The sequence below is a fragment of the Lethenteron reissneri genome, unplaced genomic scaffold, assembly GCF_015708825.2.
Source record: "Lethenteron reissneri isolate LAM-NWPU_2019-01 unplaced genomic scaffold, ASM1570882v1 scaffold_1408, whole genome shotgun sequence".
Lineage (NCBI taxonomy): Eukaryota > Metazoa > Chordata > Hyperoartia > Petromyzontiformes > Petromyzontidae > Lethenteron > Lethenteron reissneri.
Window position 1 is genome coordinate 110,924 of NW_026891122.1, and position 16,029 is coordinate 126,952.

Below are 16,029 nucleotides of genomic sequence, written 5' to 3' on the forward strand. Positions count from 1 at the left end.
CGACGCCACTGGGCGACCGCGGGGCGAGCGGAGAGGTTGGGCAGCGCCAGAAGATTGCGGAGCCGTCGGAGCAGGCGGTGAGTAGTAGGTGGGGGGCCAGGCACACCGGGTAGATGGACGATGAGCTGAGGTGGCCTGACACCCACACGGGGGGGGGGGGAGAGGGGGGGTAGAGGGGGGGGCGAGGGTCGACGGAGCTCACCACCAACATCACCACCACCAACGTCACCAACGTCACCAACGTCACCACCACCACGAACGTCACAGCCGTCACCACCACCACCGCCGTCACCACCACCATCATCACCACCCCCATCACCACCCCCACCACCCACCACCATCATCACCACCATCATCATCACCATCATCACCACCACCACCACCCCCATCACCACCACAACCATCACCACCACCACCCTCATCACGACCACCCCTATCACCACCACCATCATCACCATCGCCACCCCCTTCACGACCACCCCTATCACCACCATCACCATCACCACCACCCCCATCGCGACCACCCCTATCACCACCACCACCATCACCACCACCACCCCCATCACGACCACCCCTATCACCACCACCACCATCACCACCACCCCCATCACCATCACCATCACCACCACCATCACTACCAGCCCCATCACCGTGTGAGATGGAGAGTTCGTGGTGTCGATGGCCCAGGATGAAGTCCTCCTGGAAGACGTGCATCAGCTGCACCTCGGAGACACGCTGCGACACAGAGACACAGAGACACGCTGAGACACAGAGACACGGGGAGACACGCTGAGACACAGAGACACGAGGAGACACGCTGAGACACAGAGACACGGGGAGACACGCTGAGACACAGAGACACGGAGAGACACAGAGAGACACAGAGAGACACACAGAGACACACAGAGACACGCTGAGACACGGGGAGAGACACAGAGACACATCGACGATGATGGTGATGATGGTGACGATGGTGACGATGGTGACGATGGTGGTGATGATGGTGACGATGGTGATGATGGTGATGATGATGGTGATGATGGTGATGATGGTGACGATGGGGACGATGGGGACGATGGTGATGATGGTGATGTTGGTGACGATGATGGTGATGATGGTGATGTTGACTATGGTGATGATGGTGGCGATGGTGGTGATGGTGACGATGGCGATGTATCCTGGTGGCGATGGTGGTGATGATGGTGATGATGGTGATGATGGTGGTGATGGTGACGATGGTGATTGTACCCTGGTGGCGATGGTGGTGATGATGGTGATGATGGTGGTGATGGTGATGATGGTGATGATGGTGATGATGGTGGTGATGATGGTGGTGATGATGGTGGTGATGGTGGTGATGGTGACGATGATGGTGACGATGATAGTGACGATGATAGTGACGATGATAGTGACGATGATGGTGATGATGGTGATGATGGTGATTGTACCCTGGTGGCGATGGTGATGATGGTGACTATGATGATGATGATGGTGGTGATGATGGCGATGGCGATGGTGATGGTGATGATGGTGGTGATGGTGTGGATGATGATGGTGATGATGGTGGCGATGGTGATTGTACCCTGGTGGTGATGGTGGTGATGGTGATGATGGTGATGATGGTGATTGTACCCTGGTGGTGATGATGATGGTGATGATGGTGATGATGGTGGTGATGGTGATGATGGTGATGATGGTGATGATGGTGGTGATGATGGAGATGATGGTGATGACGGTGACGATGGCGATGTACCCTGGTGGCGATGGTGATGGTGATGATGGTGGTGATGGTGGTGATTGTACCCTGGTGGTGATGGTGATGATGGTGATGATGGTGGTGACGATGGCGATGTACCCTGGTGGCGATGGTGATGATGGTGATGGTGACGATGGTGATGATGGTGATGGTGGTGATGGTGGTGATGGTGATCAACTGCACAAAGCCGGGTGATGGTGATGAGTGGGTGGTGATGGTGATCACTTGCACAACTCGCTCACTCACTCACTCACAAACTCACTCACTCACCCACTCACTCACTCACCCACTCACTCACACACTCACTCACACACTCGCTGACCCACTCACACACTCACTCACCCACTCACTCACCCGCTCGCTCACTCACCCACTCACTCACCCACTCACTCACTCACACACTCACTCACACACTCGCTGACCCACTCACCCACTCACTCACCCACTCACCCACTCACTCACCCACTCGCTCACTCACCCACTCACCCACCCGCTCTCTCACTCATCCACTCACTTACCCACCCGCTCGCTCACCCGCTCGCTCACTCGCCCACTCACTTACTCACCCACTCACCCACTCACTCATCTAGCCACTCACTCACCCACTCACCCATCCACCCACTCACTCACCCACTCACTCACCCGCCCACTCACCCAGCCACTCGCCCACTCCCTCACCACAACCACCAACACTAAGACCACAACTGCCACCCCCAACCACCATCATCACAACCACAACCACCACCATAACCAAATCAACCACCACCACCACCACAATCATCACCACTGCCACAACCACCACCACTTTGACCACATCCACCACCACAACCACCACCACCCACCCTCCATGCGATTGAGAGGATCTTCTCTGGCCGTGTGGAGTATCCCAACCGGTGGTGGTTGTTGTTGTGGTGAGTGTGGTGGTTATGGTTGTGGTTGTGGTGGTTGTGGTGGTAGTGGTGTTAGTGGTGGTTATGGTGGTTGTGGTGGTAGTGGTGGTAGTGGTTGTGGTGGTGGTGGTTGTGGTGGTGGAAGTCACGCAGGCACCTGGGCAGACGCACACACACTCACTCGCTCACTCGCTCACTCGCTCACTCGCTCACCCGCTCACCCACTCACTCGCTCACCCACTCGCTCGCTCGCTAACTCACGCACTCACTCACCCGCTCGCTCACTCACCCACTCACACACACACTCACTCACACACTCACCCGCTCGCTCACACACTCATCCACTCACACACTCACCCACTCACTCGCTCACCCACTCACCCGCTCGCTCACACACTCATCCACTCACCCACTCACTCACTAACCCACTCACTCACTCGCTGACCCACTCACTCACCCACTCAATCACCCACTCACTCACCCACTCACTTACCCACCCGCTCGCTCACCCGCTCGCTCACTCACCCACCCACTCAATTACCCACTCACTTACTCACCCGCTCGCTCACTCACCCACTCACCCACCCACTCGCCCACTCCTTCACCACAACCACCAACACTAAGACCACAACTACCACCCCCAACCACCATCATCACAACCACAACCACCACCATAACCAAATCAACCACCACCACCACAATCATCACCACCGCCACAACCACCACAACCCCCACTACAACCACCACCACTTTGACCACATCCACCACCACAACCACCACCACCCACCCTCCATGCGATTGAGAGGATCTTCTCTGGCCGTGTGGAGTAACCCAGCCGGTGGTGGTTGTTGTTGTGGTTGTGGTGAGTGTGTTGGTTATGGTTGTGGTGGTTGTGGTGGTAGTGGTGTTAGTGGTGGTTATGGTGGTTGTGGTGGTAGTGGTGGTAGTGGGGCTGTAGTGGTAGTGGTGGTTGTAGTGGTAGTGGTGGTTGTGGTGGTAGTGGTGCTGTGGTGGTAGTGGTGGTTGTGGTAGTGTTAGTGGTGGTTGTGGTGGTTGTTGTGGTTGTGGTAGTGTTAGTGGTGGTTGTGGTGGTTGTTGTAGTTGTGGTAGTTATTGTGGTGGTGGTAGTGGTGGTGGTAGTGGTTGTTGTGGTGGTGGTTGTGGTGGTGGTGGTTGTGGTGGTGGTTGTTGTGGTGGTGGTGGTTGTGGTAGTGGTTGTGGTGGTGGTAGTGGTGGTGGTTGTTGTGGTGGTAGTGGTGGTAGTGGTTGTGGTGGTATTAGTGGTGGTTGTGGTGGTAGTGGTGGTTGTGGTGGTGGTTGTGGTGGTTGTGGTAGTGGTTGTGGTACTGGTTGTGGTAGTGGTTGTGGTAGTGGTTGTGGTAGTGGTGGTGGTTGTGGTGGTGGTGGTTGTGGTGGTTGTGGTAGTTGTGGTGGTTGTGGTAGTGGTGGTGGTGGTAGTGGTGGTTGTAGTGGTGATGTTGGTTGTGGTGGTTGTGGTGGTGGTTCTGGTGGTTGTGGTGGTGGTGGTGGTTGTGGTGGTGGTGGTGGAAGTGGTTGTTGTGGTGGTGGTTGTAATAGTAGTTGTGGTTGTGGTGGTTGTGGTGGTTGTAGTGGTTGTCGTGGTTGTCGTGGTGGTGGTTGTGGTGGTGGTGATTGTGGTGGTGATTGTGGTAGTGGTTGTGGTGGTGGTTGTGGTGGTAGTGGTGGTTGTGGTGGTGGTGGTAGTGGTGGTGGTGGTAATGGTGGTTGTGGTGGTGGTTGTGGTGGTGGTAGTGGTGGTGGTGGTTGTAGTGGTTGTCGTGGTTGTCGTGGTGGTGGTTGTGGTGGTAGTGGTGGTAGTGGTGGTAGTGGTGGTGGTTGTGGTGGTGGTGATTGTGGTGGTGATTGTGGTAGTGGTTGTGGTGGTTGTGGTGGTAGTGGTGGTTGTGGTGGTGGTGGTAGTGGTGGTGGTGGTGGTTGTGGTGGTAGTGGTGGTTGTGGTGGTGGTTGTGGTGGTGGTAGTGGTGGTTGTGGTGGTAGTGTTAGTGGTGGTGGTTGTGGTGGTGGTTGTAGTGGTGGTTGTGATAGTAGTGGTGGTGGTTGTGGTGTTAGTGGTGGTGGTGGTTGTGGTGGTGGTTGTGGTGGTGGTTGTGGTAGTGGTGGTTGTGGTGGTTGTGGTGGTGTTAGTGGTGGTGTTAGTGGTGGTGGTTGTGGTGGTGGTTGTGGTGGTAGTGGTTGTGGTGGTGGTGTTATTGGTGGTGGAAGTCACGCAGGAACCTGGGCAGACGCACACACACTCACTCGCTCACCCGCTCACCCGCTCACCCGCTCACCCACTCGCCCACTCGCTCACCCGCTCACCCACTCGCTCACTCGCTCACCCGCTCACCCACTCACCCACTCGCTCACCCACTCACTCGCTCACCCGCTCACTCACCCACTCACTCACTCACACACTCACCCGCTCGCTCACACACTCATCCACTCACCCACTCGCACACTCACCACACTCACCCACTCACCCGCTCGCTCACACACTCATCCACTCACCCACTCACACACTCACCCACTCACCCACTCACCCACTCACTCGCTCACCCACTCACCCGCTCACCCACTCACTCGCTCACCCACTCACTCGCTCACACACTCATCCACTCACACACTCGTTGACCCACTCACTCACTCGCTGACCCACTCACTCACTCACTCACCCGCTCGCTCACTCACCCACTCACCCGCTCGCTCACTCACCCACTCACCCACCCGCTCGCTCACCCGCTCTCTCACTCACCCACTCACCACCTCACTCACTCACCCACCCACCCGATCGCTCACCCGCTCTCTCACTCACCCACTCACTTACCCACCCGCTCGCTCACCCACCTACTCACTCACCCACTCACTCACTCATACACTCACTCACACACTTACACACTCACTCAGTGAGTGTGTGGGTGAGTGTGTGGGTGAGTGAGTGGGTGAGTGGGTGAGCTCACCCCCCCTCTCACCCTCCCTAGCGGTAGTCCTGCAGTTGGCGAGAGACGTCCACGCTGATGAACTCGAGCGAGTTGGTGATGAACGTCCGCACGACCTCCTCACACGGAGATCCCTTCCTGCGGAGCCCCTCTGGGGAGACACCAACACTCAGTCACTCACTCAGTCACTCACTCAGTCACTCAGTCAGTCACTCAAGTCACTCACTCAGTCACTCACTCAGTCACTCAGTCAGTCAATCACTCAGTCACTCACTCAGTCACTCACTCAGTCACTCACTCAGTCACTCAGTCACTCAGTCACTCAGTCAGTCGCTCACTCAGTCACTCACTAACTCACTAACTCAGTTAGTCACTAACTCACTCAGTCAGTCACTCAGTCAGTCAGTCACTCACTCAGTCACTCAGTCAGTCAGTCACTCAGTCAGTCACTAACTCACTCAGTCACTCAGTCAGTCACTCATGCGGTCAGTCATTCAGTCACTCAGACAGTCACTCAGTCACTCACTCACACTCACTCAATGTTAAAGTGTCTACCCATAGAGTTCAATGTTAAAGTGTCTACCCATAGACTCCAATGTCAAAGTCTCTACCCATAGACTTCAATGTTAAAGTGTCTCCTCATAGACTTCAATGTTAAAGTGTCTACCCATAGACTTCAATGTTAAAGTGTCTACCCATAGACTTCAATGTTAAAGTCTCTACCCATAGACTTCAATGTTAAAGTGTCTACCCATAGACTTCAATATTACAGTGTCTACCCATAGACTTCAATGTTAAAGTGTCTACCCATAGACTTCAATGTTAAAGTGTCTACCCATAGACTTCAATGTTAAAGTGTCTACCCATAGACTTCAATGTTAAAGTGTCTACCCATAGACTTCAATGTTAAAGTGTCTACCCATAGACTTCAATGTTAAAGTGTCTACCCATAGACTTCAATGTTAAAGTGTCTACCCATAGACTTCAATGTTAAAGTGTCTACCCATAGACTTCAATGTTAAAGTGTCTACCCATAGACTTCAATGTTAAAGTGTCTACCCATAGACTTCAATGTTAAAGTGTCTACCCATAGACTTCAATGTTAAAGTGTCTACCCATAGACTTCAATGTTAAAGTGTCTACCCATAGACTTCAATGTTAAAGTGTCTACCCATAGACTTCAATGTTAAAGTGTCTACCCATAGACTTCAATGTTAAAGTGTCTACCCATAGACTTCAATGTTAAAGTGTCTACCCATAGACTTCAATGTTAAAGTGTCTACCCATAGACTTCAATGTTAAAGTGTCTACCCATAGACTTCAATGTTAAAGTGTCTACCCATAGACTTCAATGTTAAAGTGTCTACCCATAGACTTCAATGTTAAAGTGTCTACCCATAGACTTCAATGTTAAAGGTCTACCCATAGACTTCAATGTTAAAGTGTCTACCCATAGACTTCAATGTTAAAGTGTCTACCCATAGACTTCAATGTTAAAGTGTCTACCCATAGACTTCAATGTTAAAGTGTCTACCCATAGACTTCAATGTTAAAGTGTCTACCCATAGACTTCAATGTTAAAGTGTCTACCCATAGACTTCAATGTTAAAGTGTCTACCCATAGACTTCAATGTTAAAGTGTCTACCCATAGACTTCAATGTTAAAGTGTCTACCCATAGACTTCAATGTTAAAGTGTCTACCCATAGACTTCAATGTTAAAGTGTCTACCCATAGACTTCAATGTTAAAGTGTCTACCCATAGACTTCAATGTTAAAGTGTCTACCCATAGACTTCAATGTTAAAGTGTCTACCCATACTCACTTCAATGTTAAAGTGTCTACCCATAGACTTCAATGTTAAAGTGTCTACCCATAGACTTCAATGTTAAAGTGTCTACCCATAGACTTCAATGTTAAAGTGTCTACCCATAGACTTCAATGTTAAAGTGTCTCCCCATAGACTTCAATGTTAAAGTGTCTACCATAGACTTCAATGTTAAAGTCTCTACCCATAGACTTCAATGTTAAAGTGTCTACCCATAGACTTCAATGTTAAAGTGTCTACCCATAGACTTCAATGTTAAAGTGTCTACCCATAGACTTCAATGTTAAAGTGTCTACCCATAGACTTCAATGTTAAAGTGTCTACCCATAGACTTCAATGTTAAAGTGTCTACCCATAGACTTCAATGTTAAAGTGTCTACCCATAGACTTCAATGTTAAAGTGTCTACCCATAGACTTCAATGTTAAAGTGTCTACCCATAGACTTCAATGTTAAAGTGTCTACCCATAGACTTCAATGTTAAAGTGTCTACCCATAGACTTCAATGTTAAAGTGTCTACCCATAGACTTCAATGTTAAAGTGTCTACCCATAGACTTCAATGTTAAAGTGTCTACCCATAGACTTCAATGTTAAAGTGTCTACCCATAGACTTCAATGTTAAAGTGTCTACCCATAGACTTCAATGTTAAAGTGTCTACCCATAGACTTCAATGTTAAAGTGTCTACCCATAGACTTCAATGTTAAAGTGTCTACCCATAGACTCCAATGTTAAGTGTCTACCCATAGACTTCAATGTTAAAGTGTCTACCCATAGACTTCAATGTTAAAGTGTCTACCCATAGACTTCAATGTTAAAGTGTCTACCCATAGACTTCAATGTTAAAGTGTCTACCCATAGACTTCAATGTTAAAGTGTCTACCCATAGACTTCAATGTTAAAGTGTCTACCCATAGACTTCAATGTTAAAGTGTCTACCCATAGACTTCAATGTTAAAGTGTCTACCCATAGACTTCAATGTTAAAGTGTCTACCCATAGACTTCAATGTTAAAGTGTCTACCCATAGACTTCAATGTTAAAGTGTCTACCCATAGACTTCAATGTTAAAGTGTCTACCCATAGACTTCAATGTTAAAGTGTCTACCCATAGACTTCAATGTTAAAGTGTCTACCCATAGACTTCAATGTTAAAGTGTCTACCCATAGACTTCAATGTTAAAGTGTCTACCCATAGACTTCAATGTTAAAGTGTCTACCCATAGACTTCAATGTTAAAGTGTCTACCCATAGACTTCAATGTTAAAGTGTCTACCCATAGACTTCAATGTTAAAGTGTCTACCCATAGACTTCCAATGTTAAAGTGTCTACCCATAGACTTCAATGTTAAAGTGTCTACCCATAGACTTCAATGTTAAAGTGTCTACCCATAGACTTCAATGTTAAAGTGTCTACCCATAGACTTCAATGTTAAAGTGTCTACCCATAGACTTCAATGTTAAAGTGTCTACCCATAGACTTCAATGTTAAAGTGTCTACCCATAGACTTCAATGTTAAAGTGTCTACCCATAGACTTCAATGTTAAAGTGTCTACCCATAGACTTCAATGTTAAAGTGTCTACCCATAGACTTCAATGTTAAAGTGTCTACCCATAGACTTCAATGTTAAAGTGTCTACCCATAGACTTCAATGTTAAAGTGTCTACCCATAGACTCAATGTTAAAGTGTCTACCCATAGACTTCAATGTTAAAGTGTCTACCCATAGACTTCAATGTTAAAGTGTCTACCCATAGACTTCAATGTTAAAGTGTCTACCCATAGACTTCAATGTTAAAGTGTCTACCCATAGACTTCAATGTTAAAGTGTCTACCCATAGACTTCAATGTTAAAGTGTCTACCCATAGACTTCAATGTTAAAGTGTCTACCCATAGACTTCAATGTTAAAGTGTCTACCCATAGACTTCAATGTTAAAGTGTCTACCCATAGACTTCAATGTTAAAGTGTCTACCCATAGACTCCAATGTTAAAGTGTCTACCCATAGACTTCAATGTTAAAGTGTCTACCCATAGACTTCAATGTTAAAGTGTCTACCCATAGACTTCAATGTTAAAGTGTCTACCCATAGACTTCAATGTTAAAGTGTCTACCCATAGACTTCAATGTTAAAGTGTCTACCCATAGACTTCAATGTTAAAGTGTCTACCCATAGACTTCAATGTTAAAGTGTCTACCCATAGACTTCAATGTTAAAGTGTCTACCCATAGACTTCAATGTTAAAGTGTCTACCCATAGACTTCAATGTTAAAGTGTCTACCCATAGACTTCAATGTTAAAGTGTCTACCCATAGACTTCAATGTTAAAGTGTCTACCCATAGACTTCAATGTTAAAGTGTCTACCCATAGACTTCAATGTTAAAGTGTCTACCCATAGACTTCAATGTTAAAGTGTCTACCCATAGACTTCAATGTTAAAGTGTCTACCCATAGACTTCAATGTTAAAGTGTCTACCCATAGACTTCAATGTTAAAGTGTCTACCCATAGACTTCAATGTTAAAGTGTCTACCCATAGACTTCAATGTTAAAGTGTCTACCCATAGACTTCAATGTTAAAGTGTCTACCCATAGACTTCAATGTTAAAGTCTCTACCCATAGACTTCAATGTTAAGTGTCTACCCATAGACTTCAATGTTAAAGTGTCTCCCCATAGACTTCAATGTTAAAGTGTCTACCCATAGACTTCAATGTTAAAGTGTCTACCCATAGACTCAATGTTAAAGTTGTCTACCCATAGACTCAATGTTAAAGTGTCTACCCATAGACTTCAATGTTAAAGTGTCTACCCATAGACTTCAATGTTAAAGTGTCTACCCATAGACTTCAATGTTAAAGTGTCTACCCATAGACTTCAATGTTAAAGTGTCTACCCATAGACTTCAATGTTAAAGTGTCTACCCATAGACTTCAATGTTAAAGTGTCTACCCATAGACTTCAATGTTAAAGTGTCTACCCATAGACTCAATGTTAAAGTGTCTACCCATAGACTTCAATGTTAAAGTGTCTACCCATAGACTTCAATGTTAAAGTGTCTACCCATAGACTTCAATGTTAAAGTGTCTACCCATAGACTTCAATGTTAAAGTGTCTACCCATAGACTTCAATGTTAAAGTGTCTACCCATAGACTTCAATGTTAAAGTGTCTACCCATAGACTTCAATGTTAAAGTGTCTACCCATAGACTTCAATGTTAAAGTGTCTACCCATAGACTTCAATGTTAAAGTGTCTACCCATAGACTCCAATGTTAAAGTGTCTACCCATAGACTTCAATGTTAAAGTGTCTACCCATAGACTTCAATGTTAAAGTGTCTACCCATAGACTTCAATGTTAAAGTGTCTACCCATAGACTTCAATGTTAAAGTGTCTACCCATAGACTTCAATGTTAAAGTGTCTACCCATAGACTTCAATGTTAAAGTGTCTACCCATAGACTTCCAATGTTAAAGTGTCTACCCATAGACTTCAATGTTAAAGTGTCTCCCCATAGACTTCAATGTTAAAGTGTCTACCCATAGACTCAATGTTAAAGTGTCTACCCATAGACTTCAATGTTAAAGTCTCTACCCATAGACTTCAATGTTAAAGTGTCTACCCATAGACTTCAATGTTAAAGTGTCTACCCATAGACTCAATGTTAAAGTCTCTACCCATAGACTTCAATGTTAAAGTGTCTACCCATAGACTTCAATGTTAAAGTGTCTACCCATAGACTTCAATGTTAAAGTGTCTACCCATAGACTTCAATGTTAAAGTGTCTACCCATAGACTTCAATGTTAAAGTGTCTACCCATAGACTTCAATGTTAAAGTGTCTACCCATAGACTTCAATGTTAAAGTGTCTACCCATAGACTTCAATGTTAAAGTGTCTACCCATAGACTTCAATGTTAAAGTGTCTACCCATAGACTTCCAATGTTAAAGTGTCTACCCATAGACTCAATGTTAAAGTGTCTACCCATAGACTTCAATGTTAAAGTGTCTACCCATAGACTCAATGTTAAAGTGTCTACCCATAGACTTCAATGTTAAAGTCTCTACCCATAGACTTCAATGTTAAAGTGTCTCCCCATAGACTTCAATGTTAAAGTGTCTACCCATAGACTCAATGTTAAAGTCTCTACCCATAGACTTCAATGTTAAAGTCTCTACCCATAGACTTCAATGTTAAAGTGTCTACCATAGACTCAATGTTAAAGTGTCTACCCATAGACTTCAATGTTAAAGTGTCTACCCATAGACTTCAATGTTAAAGTGTCCTACCCATAGACTTCAATGTTAAAGTGTCCTACCCATAGACTTCAATGTTAAAGTGTCTACCCATAGACTTCCAATGTTAAAGTGTCTACCCCTAGACTTCCATGTTAAAGTGTCTACCCATAGACTTCAATGTTAAAAGTGTCTACCCATAGACTTCAATGTTAAAGTGTCCTACCCATAGACTTCAATGTTAAAGTGTCTCCCCATAGACTTCAATGTTAAAGTGTCTACCCATAGACTTCAATGTTAGTGTCTACCCATAGACTTCAATGTTAAAGTGTCTACCCATAGACTTCAATGTTAAAGTGTCTCCCCATAGACTTCAATGTTAAAGTGTCTACCCATAGACCTTCAATGTAAAGTGTCTACCCATAGACTTCAATGTTAAATGTCTCCCCCTAGACTTCAATGTTAAAGTGTCTACCCATAGACTTCAATGTTAAAGTGTCTACCCATAGACTTCAATGTTAAAGTGTCTCCCCATAGACTTCAATGTTAAAGTGTCTACCCATCGACTTCATGTTAAAGTGTCTACCCATAGACTTCAATGTTAAAGTGTCTACCCATAGACTTCAATGTTAAAGTGTCTACCATAGACTTCATAGTTAAAGTGTCTACCCATAGACTTCAATGTTTAAAGTGTCTACCCATAGACTCAATGTTAAAGTGTCTACCCATAGACTTCAATGTTTAAAGTGTCTACCCATAGACTTCAATGTTAAAGTGTCTACCCATAGACTCCAATGTTAAAGTGTCTAACCATAGACTCCATGTTAAAGTGTCTAACCCATAGACTTCAATGTAAAGTGTCTACCCCATAGACTTCAATGTTAAAGTGTCTACCCATAGACTTCAATGTTAAGTTTACTACACCATAGACTTCACATGTTTAAAGTGTCTACCCATAGACTTCAATGTTAAAGTGTCTACCCATAGACTTCAATGTTAAAGTGTCTACCCATAGACTTCAATGTTAAGTGTCTACCCATAGACTTCAATGTTAAAGTGTCTACCCATAGACTTCAATGTTAAAGTGTCTACCCATAGACTTCAATGTTAAAGTGTCTACCCATAGACTTCAATGTTAAGTGTCTACCCATAGACTTCAATGTTAAAGTGTCTACCCATAGACTTCAATGTTAAAGTGTCTACCCATAGACTTCAATGTTAAAGTGTCTACCCATAGACTTCAATGTTAAAGTGTCTACCCATAGACTTCAATGTTAAAGTGTCTACCCATAGACTTCAATGTTAAAGTGTCTACCCATAGACTTCAATGTTAAAGTGTCTACCCATAGACTTCAATGTTAAAGTGTCTACCCATAGACTTCAATGTTAAAGTGTCTACCCATAGACTTCAATGTTAAAGTGTCTACCCATAGACTTCCAATGTTAAAGTGTCTACCCATAGACTTCAATGTTAAAGTGTCTACCCATAGACTTCAATGTTAAAGTGTCTACCCATAGACTTCAATGTTAAAGTGTCTCCCCATAGACTTCAATGTTAAAGTGTCTACCCATAGACTTCAATGTTAAAGTGTCTACCCATAGACTTCAATGTTAAAGTGTCTACCCATAGACTTCAATGTTAAAGTGTCTACCCATAGACTTCAATGTTAAAGTCTACCCATAGACTTCAATGTTAAAGTCTCTACCCATAGACTTCAATGTTAAAGTGTCTACCCATAGACTTCAATGTTAAAGTGTCTACCCATAGACTTCAATGTTAAAGTGTCTACCCATAGACTTCAATGTTAAAGTGTCTACCCATAGACTTCAATGTTAAAGTCTACCCATAGACTTCAATGTTAAAGTGTCTACCCATAGACTTCAATGTTAAAGTGTCTACCCATAGACTTCAATGTTAAAGTCTCCCATAGACTTCAATGTTAAAGTCTACCCATAGACTTCAATGTTAAAGTGTCTACCCATAGACTTCAATGTTAAAGTGTCTACCCATAGACTTCAATGTTAAAGTGTCTACCCATAGACTTCAATGTTAAAGTCTCTACCCATAGACTTCAATGTTAAAGTCTCTACCCATAGACTTCAATGTTAAAGTGTCTACCCATAGACTTCAATGTTAAAGTGTCTACCCATAGACTTCAATGTTAAAGTGTCTACCCATAGACTTCAATGTTAAAGTGTCTACCCATAGACTTCAATGTTAAAGTCTCTACCCATAGACTTCAATGTTAAAGTGTCTACCCATAGACTTCAATGTTAAAGTGTCTACCCATAGACTTCAATGTTAAAGTGTCTACCCATAGACTTCAATGTTAAAGTGTCTACCCATAGACTTCAATGTTAAAGTGTCTACCCATAGACTTCAATGTTAAAGTCTACCCATAGACTTCAATGTTAAAGTGTCTACCCATAGACTTCAATGTTAAAGTCTCTACCCATAGACTTCAATGTTAAAGTCTCCCATAGACTTCAATGTTAAAGTCTCTACCCATAGACTTCAATGTTAAAGTCTACCCATAGACTTCAATGTTAAAGTCTCTACCCATAGACTTCAATGTTAAAGTGTCTACCCATAGACTTCAATGTTAAAGTGTCTACCCATAGACTTCAATGTTAAAGTGTCTACCCATAGACTTCAATGTTAAAGTGTCTACCCATAGACTTCAATGTTAAAGTGTCTACCCATAGACTTCAATGTTAAAGTCTACCCATAGACTTCAATGTTAAAGTGTCTACCCATAGACTTCAATGTTAAAGTGTCTACCCATAGACTTCAATGTTAAAGTCTACCCATAGACTTCAATGTTAAAGTGTCTACCCATAGACTTCAATGTTAAAGTGTCTACCCATAGACTTCAATGTTAAAGTCTACCCATAGACTTCAATGTTAAAGTGTCTACCCATAGACTTCAATGTTAAAGTGTCTACCCATAGACTTCAATGTTAAAGTCTACCCATAGACTTCAATGTTAAAGTGTCTACCCATAGACTTCAATGTTAAAGTTCTACCCATAGACTTCAATGTTAAAGTGTCTACCCATAGACTTCAATGTTAAAGTGTCTACCCATAGACTTCAATGTTAAAGTGTCTCCCCATAGACTTCAATGTTAAAGTGTCTACCCATAGACTTCAATGTTAAAGTGTCTACCCATAGACTTCAATGTTAAAGTGTCTACCCATAGACTTCAATGTTAAAGTGTCTCCCCATAGACTTCAATGTTAAAGTGTCTACCCATAGACTTCAATGTTAAAGTGTCTACCCATAGACTTCAATGTTAAAGTGTCTACCCATAGACTTCAATGTTAAAGTGTCTCCCCATAGACTTCAATGTTAAAGTGTCTACCCATAGACTTCAATGTTAAAGTGTCTACCCATAGACTTCAATGTTAAAGTGTCTCCCCATAGACTTCAATGTTAAAGTGTTTACCCATACACTCCAATGTTAATTACGGACTTGTGTCAATGACAGATTTGGAGGTGTGGTGACTGCAGTAGAGGACACACAGAGAGAGAGAGACACTTAACCAAACAACTAACTAAGACTAGAGCTGTAATGCTGCACAACACAGAGAGAGAGAGACACTTAACCAAACAAACTAACTAAGACTAGAGCTGTAACGCTGTACAACACAAGAGAGAGTTTGTCACACGCGAGTAACGCGGCGCCTGCTGCTGACTACGACTCCCGCGGGCTGCTGCTGCTGAACGGGCGGGAGAATTGAAGCGAACGCCGCCAGGCGAGCGCAGGAGGCGAGGCCCCGCCGCGTTGACAAGCTGCAACCTGCTACTCAATCGACATCCCTACGAGAGAGACAGCGAGGCTCTACCTCGGTAAACAACAACAACAACCACCACAACAACAACAACAACCACAACAACAACAATCGCGACGAGAATTTCTCACCTCAGATTTCAGTTCCCGCGCGGAGCGGCACCTTTCCGTGACCTCGTGACGTCACGCGGCAGCAGCAGGTGACATGACGTCACGCGGCAGCAGCAGCAGGTGACATGACGTCACTCGCGGGGTACCAGGCAGTCCCCTGCCACAACGAGCGGCTCTGTAACTCAGATAGATTATGTTAATGAGATACAATTGTCACGACGTTTCGGCCACAACGCAAGCAGCCGTCTTCAGGTGAACAATATTGGTGGCGAAAGCCGCCGTGACACATTCTGGTGGTGCCCTGCTCAAGTCCATTCATTTTGTGTGTCACTGTAATTTGCATCTGGTGTCTTGGTTTTAATTCTCAAATATTCTGATTGATCATTTCGTCCCTCGCTACGTTCGAAATCATTGCTTGCTCTGGCACACTTATATGCAATAAGCTGGATGTAAGCACA

The 16,029-nt window shown here is 44.6% G+C and overlaps 1 long non-coding RNA gene across 1 annotated transcript; it reads right to left on the reverse strand.

Annotated features, from left to right (window-relative positions):
• LOC133362238 (uncharacterized) lies at positions 1 to 15,650 on the reverse strand. The gene is made up of 4 exons (XR_009757477.1): positions 15,593 to 15,650; positions 5,625 to 5,754; positions 651 to 735; positions 1 to 135 (listed from the first exon to the last, which is right to left on the reverse strand). It is a non-coding gene; the product is annotated as an uncharacterized LOC133362238 (long non-coding RNA).
• Positions 15,651 to 16,029: the final 379 nt, after the last annotated feature.